Source organism: Podarcis vaucheri (assembly GCF_965113315.1).
Source record: "Podarcis vaucheri genome assembly, chromosome: 8".
In the NCBI taxonomy this organism is placed as follows: domain Eukaryota; kingdom Metazoa; phylum Chordata; class Lepidosauria; order Squamata; family Lacertidae; genus Podarcis; species Podarcis vaucheri.
This window is the reverse complement of record NC_138766.1, coordinates 60616387-60633165: the sequence shown is the minus strand read 5'-3', so window position 1 is coordinate 60633165 and position 16779 is coordinate 60616387. Positions and strand designations below refer to the sequence as shown.

At 44.3% G+C, this 16779-nt stretch overlaps 1 protein-coding gene across 4 annotated transcripts in view; it reads left to right on the top strand.

Annotated features, from left to right (window-relative positions):
- Positions 1–830: 830 nt before the first annotated feature.
- SLCO5A1 (solute carrier organic anion transporter family member 5A1) overlaps positions 831–16779 on the top strand; it is a 67672-nt gene continuing 51723 nt past the window's right edge. The window contains exons 1-2 of one of the 4 annotated variants that reach the window (XM_082233781.1): positions 837–980; positions 14057–14110. The gene's annotated coding sequence lies outside the window, so the exon portion shown is untranslated. Of the gene's footprint in view, positions 981–14056; positions 14111–15198; positions 15422–15499; positions 15750–16779 lie in introns of those variants that run through there. The other 3 variants (XM_082233780.1, XM_082233783.1, XM_082233782.1) reach the window with 3 other exon arrangements.

Below are 16779 nucleotides of genomic sequence, written 5' to 3'. Positions count from 1 at the left end.
CCACTCTATAGCCAGCTGATGGAGTTGATCAGAAGCCCCCTCTTCCCATTTGTAACAAAACTCTAGAACAGTACATAAAATAATATGAGCCTTGCTGGATCAGATGAAAGGCCCATCTAGTCCATCATCCTGTTTTCACAGTGTCCAAACCACCACCCCATCATTACAAGCAGCACCTTTGTCTTCTGCACCTGGTTCCTCTGGGTCCCCCTTGCTTCATGCAGGGTGCTATTTTAGCAAGACATTCCTTGCACCTCAATAGGTACAGCCAGTGATGGGACAGGGATGTCTGACTGTGATCCTATGAATATACATAGAAATGTGGAGTGTCTGCAGAATTTCAACTCAGAAGAAAACAACTGATCCGCTGAGTTCTTTCTGATGCCACTACTGTCTGATTTATTTATATTTACTGGGTTATTTGAAGCACAGGGATATTAGTTTAATACAAAGAGATGGGATTTGTTTATGTTGTCCCTGATCCAGTGTGACTACAAGTGGAAGAATGTATTGTATTGGACTAGCAACATGAGAGAATTGAAGTGGCACCAATCAAGCAAGACTCAAAAGCCCAGTGAATATTATTGTTGTTCTGGAAAACATTTGGAGGGCACCACGTTGGGAAAGGCTGGTTTAATGTGCTGAAGTATTTAAAAGTGCAGCTTTCTGCTTGTCTACTCAGAGGTAAGCCCCACTGAGTTCATGAGACTGCAGCCTAAGAAACTAAATAATTGGCTTGCAATGTTTCATCATAAGCAATGAGGGAACTTTGTTTCCTGATTGGATCCTGCCTTCACCCTGCTCTGTGATGCAGTAACTGTAATTACAACAGTCCTATCTCCAGCTGATCTTAAAACAACCTAGGTCAGCTCAGACATATTCATTCAAATGGGCTGAAATACTGTGGTTATACAGGCCTCCCTTCTAGCCAGCTACTGAATTGACTGAATCAAGGTCGCAACAGGTTCTGCCCTGAGCAGGTAGGTACAAAATTTCTTTTACCACTGGCAATCTTTTGTTGTGGTCAAACTAAGGGACCTGGGTTCAAAACTATAAAAGGATGGAAGACTGGCAAGGCCTCAAAATAGCGTGTGGAGCCCTAGGCCAAGCAGGTTTATGTTTCAAGTGGGGATAAAGGAATAGGAGCTAAGATGCATTTAACAATGAGAGAAAAAGGGAAGGAGCAAAAGGAACAACTCAGACACAACTTTTATTGTAAATCAGTAATCAAAAATGGAGGAAAATGGAGTCTAATAAATCAGTTATCCACAGGTGAATGATCGTACTTTCAGGCCTATCTTTTGTTACACAGTCCTAGGCTTGAATACACGTGTAGGCCTCAGTCTCACTCACTGGTTGTGGTGCTGTGACATTTGCTTTTCCAGACGGAAAAGTTGTTGAGTTGTTTTTAGGGGGGGCGGCCAAAGTAGTTGAGCATTTTTTTAAAAAAAGGGAAATTGGCAGTTTGTTTGTTTTTGCAAAATCACAAAGGAATTTAGCATTTTTTTTTTTAAAAAGGAAAATTGGCAAAACCAACACTGCCAAAATCTGATGCCGTACATCCAGGTTTTCCTGGACATTTAATCAGTTTTGCACCCAGACACTGCTTTCGGATCTAGTGCTCCAAATATGTCCAGGAAATTCCGGACATATGGCAACCCTATCTTAGTCTCTTTCCTCTCCGAAATCTTCAACTGAGCCACCCTCTCCAGAATCACAAGAAACTCCTTCTGAAATCTCAGAAAGAAAATGTCCAGGCCTCACCCACTCAGCCTGTGAGGGAAGTTCCTGGTTCAGAGAGTGGGCATGGAGCTTAAAAAGAGAGGAGGAAGGGCATGCTTTGCAAGAGTAGCGGTAAGACAAATCGCTACTAACCCAGCTGGCTTTCTGAGATCTTTGACAGAGAGAATACGGGTGACATAAATCAAGATAGACATGCACCCAGTAAAATCCTTGCTAGATTTTGGGCTGATATCATACCTATCCCGCACTACCTGTATTTAGAGTCCATGCAAAAGAGAGCCTTTAAATGTCAGAGAAAAACCCGAAGTGATTATCAGAAGAATATTGTTACGAGGTTGGGAGAGGGATGACCCCTCTAATCCCAGGATCCATCAAGTGTTAAAATCTAATCAAGTTTTCCAATTGCAGGAAATAGCCAATTAGTAGGATGGGAGAGCTGAGAAAAATGCCAATATATTTCACTTCTAGCAACCAATGCGCCTCTTTGGTTTGAGATACTACTGTAGCACCCTGCTTGTGGTTAACGCTTAGCTGGAATGAAATATTCAACGCAGCAATAGAGAAATTAAAATAATAATTTATTTGTCAGACAAATAAATGAGAGGCACAGTGGTATATGGTTACCAAGCTCTGGCCTGGCCTCCTGCCATTATGGCCAGCACTTATATTCCCTCAATCCAGCCCCCTTTGCTCCTCCTGTGGCTACCTCTGTCCAATCAGCCTGGTTGAATTTCCTATTGGCTGATTGCTAGAACCAATCCTAGAAGATACACCCATATCCTCCTGTCCTTATATGGAACACAAAGAGCTATATATTGTTACATCTATAAATGACAAATAAGTAGTAATATATCTTACATGTGTCTCAACAAGGAATCTTAATTACCAGCTCACCTCTTTCCCTCCTTGCCCTATTGCCTTCTAAAACAAATGGTTAATCTTAAATTTTTATCTTAAACATATGTCAAGGATCTTGAGTTTCACATCAACATTGAAAGATCTCCTTCATTTGAAGGTTTCTAAACAAATGTCTGACAACTAATATATCAGGACTGCTCAGGACGGCGTCTCTTGTCTAGCAAGGGGGGCAAGACTGGTGGCTGACTTAATTTCAAAATACAACTCTTAGAACTATATGAAATCTAGCATTTCTTAAATCCTTTGCATAATTACATTTAAGACAATATATTTAATACATAACATAGGTAGCCTTTTAAAAGGAATAAGGCCTTTGTAAAGTAAAAAGGAACTCAGTAAAAAAACAGCTTCAAAAGAAGCCTCTCCAGTTTACAACCCCTCCTTCAGCCAGCTGCTTTTCCCATTAGAAAAAAAGACTTGCCAGCTAGATGCTTCCCCATTTGGTCTTGGCCTTTTAACCTTAGAAAGAAGATCTGGGTCATTTACTGGGAGGCACATTGATATTATTTTACTATTTACCAACTATTAATTATGTTTATCTCTGCCTTTTTTATCTTCTGTAACATGTAGGGTCAGTGTCCTGTAATTTCAGCTTTTACGACTTTGAGAATTGTTTTCTGCTATAAATCAAGGGGCCCCTTGTCTAGGAAAAACATTGCCAGTGTTTTCTTAAGCAGCTGGTCTGCCTGGCATGTAACTTTTGAAAATCTTTAAGCTCTCTTTAATATACAAGCCCTGATCAAACATTAATAAAATGCAGGCTTATGCCTGATGCCTCATTCCCCCCTTTCAAGCTCAAGGACCTTCATCCCAAGTGTCCTTGATAGCTTGACCTTCATCATGTTCCTGAGGTAAAGCTCTGTATAGGGCCATGATATGAGGTAGAGTTTCATTTGAAACCATCTTGCTAATTGTACTTCTAAAACATGAAATGATACATGGCATCATACATAAAACCATTACCACTACTGTCAAGAAAAACAAGCAAGACAATAGTATCCCTTTGAGTCCTGTGACATTAGGTAACCAATTGGTGAGCCATCCCATATCCCATCCTTCCCATGTTTGTACTGGGACATGTGCTATATTCTCCATCTTTGTGGCCAACACACGGATTGCCTCACCATTATCTGAAATGTTAAAGCAACAGGCATTCCCTGTCAAGTTCAAGACTCCACATAGACCTCCCTGCTTGGCAAGTACATAATCCATTCCCATTTTCAGCTGCAAAATGGCGGCTCTACTTTCATCCAACTGTTGTGCAATAAGTCTCAAACTCTGGGCCGTTGCATTGGTTACAAGTTCCACTACTGCTTGCAATCGAATTATTCTGTTTAGATTATAAATAGGATCCCGTGCCCCTTGTATGAGCTCACCAGGATTCCAGGAGGCAGGATCATAATAGGCTATAATGCGCTCTGGTGGCCAATCATCAGTACCGCTCCAACTTTGGGTACTTCCTCCTGCTATATGAGAAATATCAGCGTTTCTTCGTGTACGCTTGGCCAAATTAGTGGGCATAATCCACATTGGTGGTAATACCCATCCCAGGAAACAAGTCCCACTCCATTTGGAGGGGAGTTTCTTGTATGCCCATTCTCCACATATCCACCACAACCATCTGGTCTGAGGTTTTTGGTACGTGGAGTACAGAAGGCGAAATAACAAAAGAGGTAGAGAGTTCACAGTGCAGTATGTTAGATTGCCTTTTTCTGTCACAGTTATGTTCCATACCACTTTCCATGCATGAATAAAAGGAGGTGCACAGGGCAAGGCATTCCGAGTTCGATAGGTAGTACCGTGTGCCCAGGTATTCTTAATATTATCCCAAGTATAGCGACAATGAGAAGAGCCTATCATGATAGAATCAGCTGCATCTGATGATTTATGTACACAGAATTCCCCTTGTACAGGTATAACTCGTATTGGTTTAGTTGAGTTCCATCCGGGGAAATTCTGTATTTCTGTTTGGTGTGGTATTTCGCTTACCATACCAATGGCATCTAATGGTATCGGTAATAAGGGCATACCTCCCTCTGAATCATCTGGCCCAAGAGAGCAAACAAGGCAATTGGTCCTATTTGCAACATTGGCTACCATCTCAGCTAAACCTACCCACATATTGTGGTCATGGCGGAATCCATATTTAGTCAATTTGGTCAGATTCAAGGACCCTTCCCCTTTCCAAGGGATCAGGATTAATAATAAAATCATGTTGATGTCTAGCATATGCATTCCTTCCACAAAAGATTACCTTATTGTGATAGCAGATAAATATTAGTCCCAATATAATTCCCCCAGTGACAGAAATGGGGAACCACCAAGACCAAAACATATATCCCGAGGATCCCCAATGAGTAATATCTCTGATAATTGTTCCACAAGGGGGGGGGCAGTCAATTAATTGTATAAGAGAATCTTTCCTTTCACAATCGCTGGTTCTGATGCTCCTCAAGCTTCAGGCGTGCGCAGGTCAGCCAGCTTCCAGGTTGTGGCTGCAGCAGGCCGGTCGTCTAATGTTGCCCGTGACCTAGCCCGTTCCCGGTAGGGCTAGATACAGGGGTTTTTGGAGAGAGTCAGTTTAAGAGGATTAGAGGGGTCACCTTTGCACGTCCAACTGCCTTCGGACTTCTTCAAACGGGAGTGATGAATCCAGGGGGTCACCTCAGCTACCTTCACCGCTGTTGGAGTAGAGAGCAAGACGGTGTAAGGTCCACGCCACTTAGGTGCAAGTGGATCACGTTTCCACTCTTTCACCCATACGCTATCGCCAGCCTGGAACTGATGAATCGGCTCGGCAATGCTGCACGGCGTGCGCTCGAGGGCCCACCTGTTAAGAGAAACAAAAACACGGGAGAGAGATTGCACTTGTTCCTGTGTCACATGGTCTCCTATTTGTTTGAGGTCAGCTGGAATATCCTGAACAAAGGAGGGCGGCCTCCCATACAGGAGCTCAAAAGGTGACAACTTAAGTCTTTTTGTGGGTGCACACCGAACACGAAACAGTGTTATGGGTAACACATCTACCCATCCCAATCCCGTTTCCTGGGTTAATTTTGCCAATTGGGTTTTCAAAGTCCGATTCATTCTTTCAGTTTTCCCTGAACTCTGAGGCCTATAGGCTGCATGCAGTCTCCATTTCACTTGTAGGACTCGACATACTTCTTGTACTACTTGATCAATGAACGCTGGCCCATTGTCACTTCCAATGCATCTAGGTAACCCAAATCTCGGGATCAATTCAGTGAGGAGTCTCTTAGTTACCTCTCGTGCCTTTTCAGTTCGGGTGGGAAAAGCTTCAACCCATCCGGTAAGAGTATCCACAAACACAAGGAGATACTTGAATCCCTTAGAAGGGACCAGCTCTGTGAAGTCCACAATTAGGCTTTCCATGGGGACGTATCCCACATGTTGGATTCCAGGAGGTTGTACCGGTCCCTGCCTGGGATTGTTTTTAGCACAAAGAACACATTTCTGTGAAATGCAAGTTGCTAATTGTGATAGATTAATAATATACAACTTCCGACTGAGACTCTCTCTGGTTGCAGTACCGCCAAGGTGAGTAGATTCATGATAATTCCTTACAATTGTGCCTGCTAGATGATGAGGTACATAAATCCTATTGTCTGGCAGGATCATCCAACCGTCCTTCACAACCGCTCCTTCCTGTTCAGCCCACTTCCTCTCTTCTGGGGTATAGTGAGGTTTAACTTCTTCTGGAACTACCTCTGGTATGAGGGCTGCTATAAATCCTCCCACAGGCTTTTGGGCTGCCTCTCGGGCTGCTTTGTCAGCAGTATGATTTCCTCTGGTTATTGGATCCCTTCCTCGTCCATGACCTTTGCAGTGCATTACAGCAATCTGTTCTGGAGCCCATACTGCTTCTAACAGGATTTCTACTTCAGGTCCATATTTCAAGGCCTTCCCGTGGGCTCCTATTAGACCTCTTTCTTTCCATAGAGCACCATGTGCATGCAGGGTTAAGAAGGCATATTTAGAATCAGTATAGATGTTTGCCTTACATCCGGCTGCCAATTGCAGAGCTCTAGTTAAACCTATAAGTTCAGCTTTTTGTGCTGAGGTGCCAGCAGGCAAAGCTTCAGCTTCCACAACTTCTTCATTGGTGACCACAGCATATCCTGCTCGTCTGGCACCTTCATGCAGGTAACTGCTACCATCAGTATAATATACAACATCTGGATTTTTCAATGGTTCATCTTTCAGATCGGGTCTACTGGAATAAACTTCATCCATTATTTGGAGACAATCATGTGATTCTTCATCATCTACCTCTGGTAGGGGCAGCAAAGTCGCTGGATTGAGCATATTCACTACTCGTAGATGAATCCTGGGATTTTCACACAATAGGCCTTGGTACCTAGCCATCCTTGGGTTCGTTAGCCAATAACTACCCTTATATTCCATGAGTGTCAGAACAGCATGAGGTACATTCACGTACATCGTCTGGCCGAAGGTAAATTTATCAGCTTCTTTGACAAGGCTTGCAGTGGCCGCTACTGCCCTTAGGCATGGAGGCCATCCTTTTGCTACTGAGTCCAATTGTTTTGACAAATAAGCTACTGGACGGTTCCAACTTCCTAATCTCTGGGTCAGGACTGCCGCTGCAATCCCATTCTGTTCATGTACATACAGCTGAAAGGGTTTTTCCGAATTAGGCAATCCAAGGGCTGGGGCCTCCATAAGTCGTTGTTTGATAACTAAAAAAGCTTGTTGCTGCTCAGGTCCCCATACGAATGGGTCCTTTTCTGCACCTCGAGTGCTTTCATGTAAGGGCTTGGCCAAACTGCTGAAATCAGGTATCCATAGTCTACAAAACCCTGCTGTTCCCAGGAATCCTCTAAGTTGTTTCCTTGTGGTAGGTTCCTTGATAAGGCAAATAGCTTCTTTCCTCTCTGGTCTCAATGCTCGTTGTTGGTGTGAGATGTCAAAGCCCAAATATTTGACCTTTTCTAAACATAACTGTGCCTTTTTCTGGGAAACTCGATAGCCAGCTTCCCAGAGCAAGTGGAGCAGTTCCTCTGTACCTTCTTTACAGGTATCAAAATCCTTTGCTGCTAGTATAAGGTCATCTACATATTGCAGAACCACCTTTTCTCCAGGTATTGAGGGGTAACTTGTTAGATCCTTCGCCAAGGCAGTGCCAAATAAAGTTGGGGAATTTTTGAATCCCTGGGGCAATCTTGTCCAGGTTAGCTGGCCTTTTGTTCCTGTCAAAGGGTCTTCCCACTGGAAGGCAAATATAGGTTGGCTCTGTGGTGCCAGCCGGCAACAGAAGAATGCATCTTTCAAGTCCAATACAGTAAAAAATGTTGCTTCTGGTGGGATCAAACTCAGCAAGGTGTATGGGTTTGGTACATTTGGGTGCAAGGTCTCGATAGCCTGGTTTACGAGCCTCAAGTCCTGCACTGGCCTGTATTCATCTGTCCCAGGTTTTCGAACAGGCAAAAGGGGTGTGTTCCATTCTGATTGGCAGGGTTTAAGCAGACCATATTTTAATAGGCGGTCCAAATGTTTCTGGATGCCCTCTGCTGCTCGCCGGGGTAAAGGATATTGCTTTACAGATACAGGGGTAGCCATAGGTTTTAAGGTTACTACAATTGGAGCTATATTCTTGGCCATTCCTGGTGGGCTATTTTCGGCCCATACTCCTGGTGGCACCTGTAGGGTTCGGAGGAGCTTGTTTAACTCTGTATCCAATGTGGGTTGGACTTGCAGGGCTGACATTAGGCGCCATGATTGTTCCTTAGGTACTGAGAGGGAAATTATTCCTGCTGCCTTTGATGGCAGTTTCATTTCTGGACCTCGAGGAGTGAAGGTGATTTGGGCCTGCAATTTGGACAGCATATCTCTACCTAAGAGAGGTATTGGACACTCAGGTATATACAAAAACTGATGGGTTAAACGATGTCCCCCAATCTGGCATTCCAAAGGTTGGAGGAAAGACCTCTTAGCTGACTGACCAGTGGCACTTTTAATGACTACACTTCTGGATGCCTTTTTCTGCAATAGTTCTGGGAGTACTGAGTATTCAGCCCCAGTATCAATCATAAAGTCTATTAAATGGCTTCCTAATTGAATCGTGACCGTGGGCTCCTGGAAGCCTAACTTTATGGAGTCCGGTCTTTCCTAGTCTTGGGTAAAATCCTCCTCTGCCAGTCCAATGAAATTGTCTCTACTCTGTCCTTGTCCAGGTCTCTGATATCTTCCATTTCGGATCATTCCCCGTCCCCGTCCCTGGTTTCTTGGGCCAGAACCTGGGCCTGGGCCTGGGCCTGGGCGTACTTCTTCCAACCTCAGGGGTTCAGGACACTCCCGCTTCCAATGACCCTCCTTCTTGCAATTCGCACATTGATTCCTTCCCAGTGGTGGATTCCTTCCCCGCCCTCTTCCTCCATTTAAGGGGCGGTAGTCTTGCTTCACTGCTGTGGCCAGCATTACCATCTTTTCCTTCTGCCACTTCTTCTTCTCTTGCTTCTCAGCCTCATCCCTATTCCGATAAACTCGGCGTGCAATGGCCATAATTTGGCTCATCAGCATCCCTTCCCATCCTTCTGATTTCTGAATTTTCTTACGAATGTCGGAAGCGCACTGGGCCACAAATGTAGCAGTAATCATTCTGCTGTTTTCAGGGGCTTCAGGGTCAAAAGGAGTCCATATACGATAGGCTTCCTGCAGCCTCTCTAAAAAGTCTCCTGGACTCTCATTTGATTTCTGTTCTACTTCTGAGACTTTAGACATATTAGTGGGCTTCTGGCATGCCCTGCGAATACCTTGCACAAGCGTCTGGCGGTAGGTGGTAAGCCTGGCCAGATGAATTGCATTGTTTGGATCCCAATTAGGATCTTCCAAGGGAAAGTTGTCTTGGAGATGACGGTCAATATTAAAAACATTTCCCACTCTGGCCTGCTCACGCAAATATATCTGTGCCTTTTCAATTATGTCTCTCCTTTCCTCAGTGGTGAACAGAGTATTCAGGAGCTGGCGGCAATCTGTCCAAGTAGGACTATGAGTATTTATTATTGAAGTCACCAAGTCCATCATAGCCTGAGGTTTTTCTGCGAAAGATGGGGTGTGTGTTTTCCAATTCATCAGATCCGTAGTTGTGAATGGAATGTACTGAAGGGTCGAAGTTCGAGGTGGCCGTCGTCCGGGTTGCCCGTTAACCAGCACAGGCTCCTCAAGTGCATCAAATACTCTTCTGAGAGGGGCTAGTACGTGATCTTTCTCTTCGCTTTGCTCTAGGGGCCTCAAATCATAGGGGATGGTATTTGTCCCAAGGCGTTCTTTTAGCAGCCTTATACGCCTGGCTGTATTGCTTGCTGACCGATTAAGGTCTCCCTGTAACTTCTGTAATAATTCTCTAGGACTTGGATGTACAGGAGTTTGGGGTAAGCAATCAGTTATTCCACTAAAAGAGACTGTAGATGGAGTTCTACTGGGACTCACAGGTGGAATAACCACTTCTGCTTGGGCTTTATTATAGGCCTCCAATGCCTCCTGAAGATATTTATCATAATCTATCAAGGAATCAAGTTCTGTGACTCCAGCCCCATTATTCATTCCACTTTCTTGCCTTGGGGTTACAACTGGTGGAGTGTTTGGATTAGGCTCCCTTCGATGTGGAGCATAGGGTGGAGGTGGAAGCAGCTCTTCCTCTGGTCCCTCAAAAATGGGTTTGAGTTTATTTGGCAAGATTCCTTTCCTAGCTTCGGCTTTTACAGCCAATAATTTGCATCGTTGGACTTTGCATTCCCTTATCCATGGAGGATTTTTATTTAATGTGCTCAGCCAAGAATCTATATATGAAAATTGTTCTGGGCACCCTCCAGTTTCTTTGGCGATGTTAGACCAAAGTTTGCTTACTAAATTTATATCAAAGGTTCCTTGAGATGGCCATTCAGTATTTTGCTTCGGCCACTCTAATTCACATAACGTTCTCAGGCGCTCTGGCGTCATTTTGACTCCATATGCCCCTGAGAAGGCTTTCTTAAAATTATTTAACATGCATTCAAGAGGTGTATTTCCCCCCTTTGAACCCCCAACTCCCATTGTATGGCCCTGTGAAGTATCCACTCAGTCACTCACACACACGCTTCGTGGGTTTCCTTGCCTGGTGAAGTCGCCTTACCAGGAACCGAAGTACTGCCCACTCCACACTCAGGTCAGCTACAGATTGCTCTGTACTTTCTCACACATACAATGCGCTAGATACTTCACCACACACTACCTCCCATTCTTCCCTTTTTCCCCACCAGACCACCATCTGATATACCCAACCACCTAGCGTACTCAGTTCCCACTTACTGAGACGCAGAAGTTTGATCAAGACTTCTCTTCCTCCCAGTTAATTGGAGGGCCAAAAATCCCTTTGTGCACTTACCCTTGGTTGGTTCCGTTTCCCCCCGGTCCGTCGCCGCCAGTGAGCAGGGTATCAGACAGATGAGACTTCTGCGTTCCCCCTGGAAAAATTTACCAGTGCGCGCTGGGTAAGCAGTTTAGAGATCCTCTCTCTTGTACCCTGCCCAGTAGGGCGAAGGGGCTGCGTTCCAGCAGACCACTTATCCGAGTCGCAGGCACCATAAAATGTAGCACCCTGCTTGTGGTTAACGCTTAGCTGGAATGAAATATTCAACGCAGCAATAGAGAAATTAAAATAATAATTTATTTGTCAGACAAATAAATGAGAGGCACAGTGGTATATGGTTACCAAGCTCTGGCCTGGCCTCCTGCCATTATGGCCAGCACTTATATTCCCTCAATCCAGCCCCCTTTGCTCCTCCTGTGGCTACCTCTGTCCAATCAGCCTGGTTGAATTTCCTATTGGCTGATTGCTAGAACCAATCCTAGAAGATACACCCATATCCTCCTGTCCTTATATGGAACACAAAGAGCTATATATTGTTACATCTATAAATGACAAATAAGTAGTAATATATCTTACATGTGTCTCAACAAGGAATCTTAATTACCAGCTCACCTCTTTCCCTCCTTGCCCTATTGCCTTCTAAAACAAATGGTTAATCTTAAATTTTTATCTTAAACATATGTCAAGGATCTTGAGTTTCACATCAACATTGAAAGATCTCCTTCATTTGAAGGTTTCTAAACAAATGTCTGACAACTAATATATCAGGACTGCTCAGGACGGCGTCTCTTGTCTAGCAAGGGGGGCAAGACTGGTGGCTGACTTAATTTCAAAATACAACTCTTAGAACTATATGAAATCTAGCATTTCTTAAATCCTTTGCATAATTACATTTAAGACAATATATTTAATACATAACATAGGTAGCCTTTTAAAAGGAATAAGGCCTTTGTAAAGTAAAAAGGAACTCAGTAAAAAAACAGCTTCAAAAGAAGCCTCTCCAGTTTACAACCCCTCCTTCAGCCAGCTGCTTTTCCCATTAGAAAAAAAGACTTGCCAGCTAGATGCTTCCCCATTTGGTCTTGGCCTTTTAACCTTAGAAAGAAGATCTGGGTCATTTACTGGGAGGCACATTGATATTATTTTACTATTTACCAACTATTAATTATGTTTATCTCTGCCTTTTTTATCTTCTGTAACATGTAGGGTCAGTGTCCTGTAATTTCAGCTTTTACGACTTTGAGAATTGTTTTCTGCTATAAATCAAGGGGCCCCTTGTCTAGGAAAAACATTGCCAGTGTTTTCTTAAGCAGCTGGTCTGCCTGGCATGTAACTTTTGAAAATCTTTAAGCTCTCTTTAATATACAAGCCCTGATCAAACATTAATAAAATGCAGGCTTATGCCTGATGCCTCATTACATGGGTAGATGAGTCTAAAAAGTCTCGGACACAAATTGTCACGGCCCTCCAGCAGCTATGGTTGCCATATTTCAAAAAGTGAAAGTTGTTGCCAAAATCTACTCTACTGACATGGGTTGTTATACATCAGGATTTCCCCAGACATTTAAGCAATTTCCGCCTGGATATTGTTACATACGGCTAAATCCTGTCTATGTCTGGCAAATTCCAGTCGTATGGCAACCCTAGGCTATGGTGGCTCATTTACCAATAGTAATAGAGTTTGCATTTTGTGTATATTCAGTTCTGACCAAACTAAGCCTCCTAAAGCAAAATATACATCAATATAACCCCCCCCCAAATAACAGAATTTACCAAGGGTCATCTGGTCTACCCCTGCCAATATGACTATAAAATCTGCATCCCCCTCATTCAATTTAACAGGTGATGGGGGATTAAGGGGCTCTGTGCAAGATGGCAAATTGTTGGGGGCCCCTCCCTCAACAGAAAAGGCCAGAGTTTGGAGCAGAGTGGGCAGTGATGTGACCTAGAAAGAAAGCAGCAATCTGGAGCAACGTTTGAGAGCTACGTTTGATTTCTTCTGTTTGAATCCAAAGCTGTGGTATGGGACTTTCTGGGGTGTTAATGCTGTGAACCCCTCCACTGTAGACTTAGGTTGTAAATATATCTAAATATACCATCTATCTTAATGACACCACAGTCTCTGCTGGACCTCATTCCCAAAACAAAACGGGAACTTACTCAAAGTGCCTGGAAGCCCTGGAATCTTGCACCACTTGGGAGTGGTATGCAACAATATTTAGCTGCAGTGGAAGATTCAAAGCAGTCATACACTGAAATTGGATTAGAAAATCAGAAATTGTTCCTGTGATAAAGGGATTAAGAAAACCTATATTTTGGACTTGTGAGGCCCTGGAACTGACTAAATGCCTGGGACAAGTGGCATTAAAAATTAAGCCAGCAGTTAATTGACAGGCAGACTTTGCATTTGTCCAGGTTGTGGACCAGAGGAAGACACCATACAAAATACTGTAAACTGAAACCATACCCCAAACCCCCATCTATATTGCCAGACTAGTGTAAATTCCATACATCAACATATTAAGAAAAAACCAGAATACATGATTGAAATGGAGATCCAATGGTTATCACTGGCAAGCCAAATGGGGATGTGTGCATATGTGTTGATTTTACCAATTCAGGGAACTGAAGTAAGACATGAAGGCTAGAGGTAACATTGTGGTTGGTTACTGAAAATGCTGTCACCTGCTCTACTTCTCCCAGAGGGAGGAACAAGAGCCACAATATATGGGGACAGTAAGATCCTCAGAACAGCAGGAGGCAGTGCTACTGATACGAGTTGCCACACAGGACACATGTGAGTAATAACTTGGCGCTCTGGTATACAGGGTACATCAAAGAACTCACAAAAGTTTATTTATTTTTAAATTTATAATTAATTTTTTCCTAGGTAAATATAAAAAAGAGAAATTGTAATATGTATTTTGTTAATATATGATAGAATGTGCTGTCCTCAATGTTTGCTGTCTCATTTAAGTTTGTATTATTTTGTATTTATTATACATATAGCAGTGCCCACCTGGATGTTCTGAAATGTTGTAGAAGTTGTGAGCACAACTCTTGGTATGATATGCAATTAGAAAGCTATTGGAGTGGAATGGGGTCAAAATCTAAACGATTTGTGGCTAAATGTGTGTAGAGGTGTGCACATGGTTCAGGTTCTTGATGGCAATTTTAGTCTGAAATTGCATGACTAATGTTGCATGGCAGGCACAAGACAATTTGTTGTCTGATGCAAAAGACAAGATTGATTTCCCTTATGCATTTCTTGTATAGAAAGAAGCTGGCTGATTTGGCAGTTGAATCTTAATCCAACACTGGCAGTGAGACAGTGTACCTGCGGTGGCTGTCTCACTTTGCCTAAATGGTAGGAATGGCCTTGCTAAAGTGACAGTCAATTCTATTTGGATTAGCATGTTATAGCCTTGAGTGGAAATGGTCTGCAGGTGCATGACAAACCAACTTGACTGAAGCAACAGTCCATATCTTTCCCATGCCAGGATGGGAAACTCTCTGAGAAACCCTTGTATGCCACCTTGTGCTCCTTGAATGAAAGGCAAGCTTTAATTGTAATAAATAAAATATGCTATGGCTCAAAGGAAAGTTATGGCTTGAGAGTTTTCAGCATTTAAATAACTCACATTGATAGGTAATCTTGCCATTGATAGGTAATCTTGTCAGTTAAGATAGCTAAACAAATTAGCTCTTTTGTTGTGTCATAACCTGTTCCCTCGGGATCTTTTTTGGTTCCTCGCAGGTAAAGGGTCAGTGAAGACTTTTTTTTTCATTCTCCTGGTGCTTTTAAGGGAAATCTGCTGTTGGTGCATTGTTCCCACACCCTTTAAAACGCCTTTTTTTTAAAAAAAGTACTGTATCTTTGTGGCCTTATCCTGGTGTGCTGTCTCAGGTGCGCAGGAACTGGATTTTATTTTATTCGTAAATTGATTTCGCTATCTACTTAGCATGTGTATTAATTATTATTACGGCTACTCCTACTAACTGTAAAACAGAACCCTTAGCGAGTTTACTTTGAAGGGACTCCCGCTACATTCAACGGGTTTCCCCCTTAGCGTGCATATAGGACTGCATTCTGGGATGGATTTTTTTATTTTATTATATCACTGGAACAAGCCCACTTCAACCGAAGGGCGGCGAGGGGATTTCGGCTCTGAGGAGAATGCTGGTGTGTCGTGTGTGCTCGCCATGGAATCTTCTATGGGGAGGGCTCTCTCTCTCTCTCTCTCTCTCTCTCTCTCTCCTTTTGCCCCTTCCGGCGGGAGTTCCTCTCTGTGGCGGTTCTTCGCCAGCCCCGCGGCTCCCTCTCTTGACTCCAGGGGAAGCCAATCTGCGTCCCTCTTGGAAAGGCAGGAGCAGGTGGATCGACACAGCCGCTGGGAGACGTTTCTCCTCACAAAGGAGAGGGGAGGGGACGGAGTGCGCCTGCGCGCTCCACGCGGCCTCGCTCCTAGAGACGGCGCGCGGGGGGGGGGGGGAGGAAACTCCGCATTGAGTGTCAGGCCGGGTGAGGAAGGGAGTTCAAGGGGAGACACTGGGGAGTCGCTACCTACGGGCGGGAGCAACCCAGCTAGAGCCGGGGCGGCTGGCTTTCTGCCCTTCCTCCTGCTTCTCTCGCCTTTCCATTCCTCCCCCCCCCGCCCCGCTTTCCCTCCCGGCTTCCCACGGATACGAGCCAGCGAGCTGTGTGAGTAATAGGCTGTTTCTTCATCTCGGAAGGGTGCTGTTGGATGGCGGGGAGGGATGCCTTGCATTATAATCCCTTCGCGCTTCTCTCTCTCTCTCTCTCTCCCCCCCTTCCCTTGTTCCTTCGCGGGTTCCCTTTAACTTCCAGATCTGCCTTCCCTGTGAGCTTCCTCGAGGCTTAAAGTTTTGGGACTGGGCGCTGCACGGAGCGAGCCCCCACAGCTAGGAAGGAGACAAAAGCGGGTGGGAGAGGCTGGGGGCGGACACCGAGGCATCTCTTCCACCTGGGCACGACGACTAAGTGGCCAGCTTTGTTTCCGTAGGAGAATCTGTGAGGTCGGTGCACAGGGATGGGGTAATAGTATTAGGGAGAACTTGTGGAAATAGGAAGTCATCTAAGGTGACAGTCCTATGCACGTTTAACTGCCGATGAACTCAGCGGGACCTGCTTCCGAGGGTGCGGGTTTAGAATTGGTCCGAAAGTCCTGGAGTTTCAGAGATTAAAATGTGTTACAGACAGGCTGGCATGTGCGAACTGGTTTCTAGCTCTTTGGGAAGGCAGTGTGCATGCCGCGTGCATGGAACTTATTGTGCAGGCTGCTGCATGGCAGCGGCAGCTGTCTAGTTAAACAGATTCCCTGCGCCTTCCCCTGCCTTTTAATTTCGGGGTTTTTTTTATCCCAGTATGTAGCGATGCCTTTATATTTTAGCACAAAGCCCAGGCAAACGCTCACAAAGCCAAGTACGGAGCTTTATAAATGTTACTCTTCCAGATGGAGATGCAGATGGGCACTTTTTTCTGGCCATGGGCACTTTTTTCTGGCCAAACACCCTGATGCATGTGGCTGTGTGGATCATTCTGTGCCCCAAGATTGCCTGTGTGAGGGTGTTTTGAGCATGCAGATATGTGCATGAAATTGCACTTACTTGCCGTTACTGTGTACAAGTGACATACAAATAATGCTTGTCTTGTATGTTGATATTGAGATGGCACATGTCTGTCAGATATGTACTGAGATTTTCTTTATTTC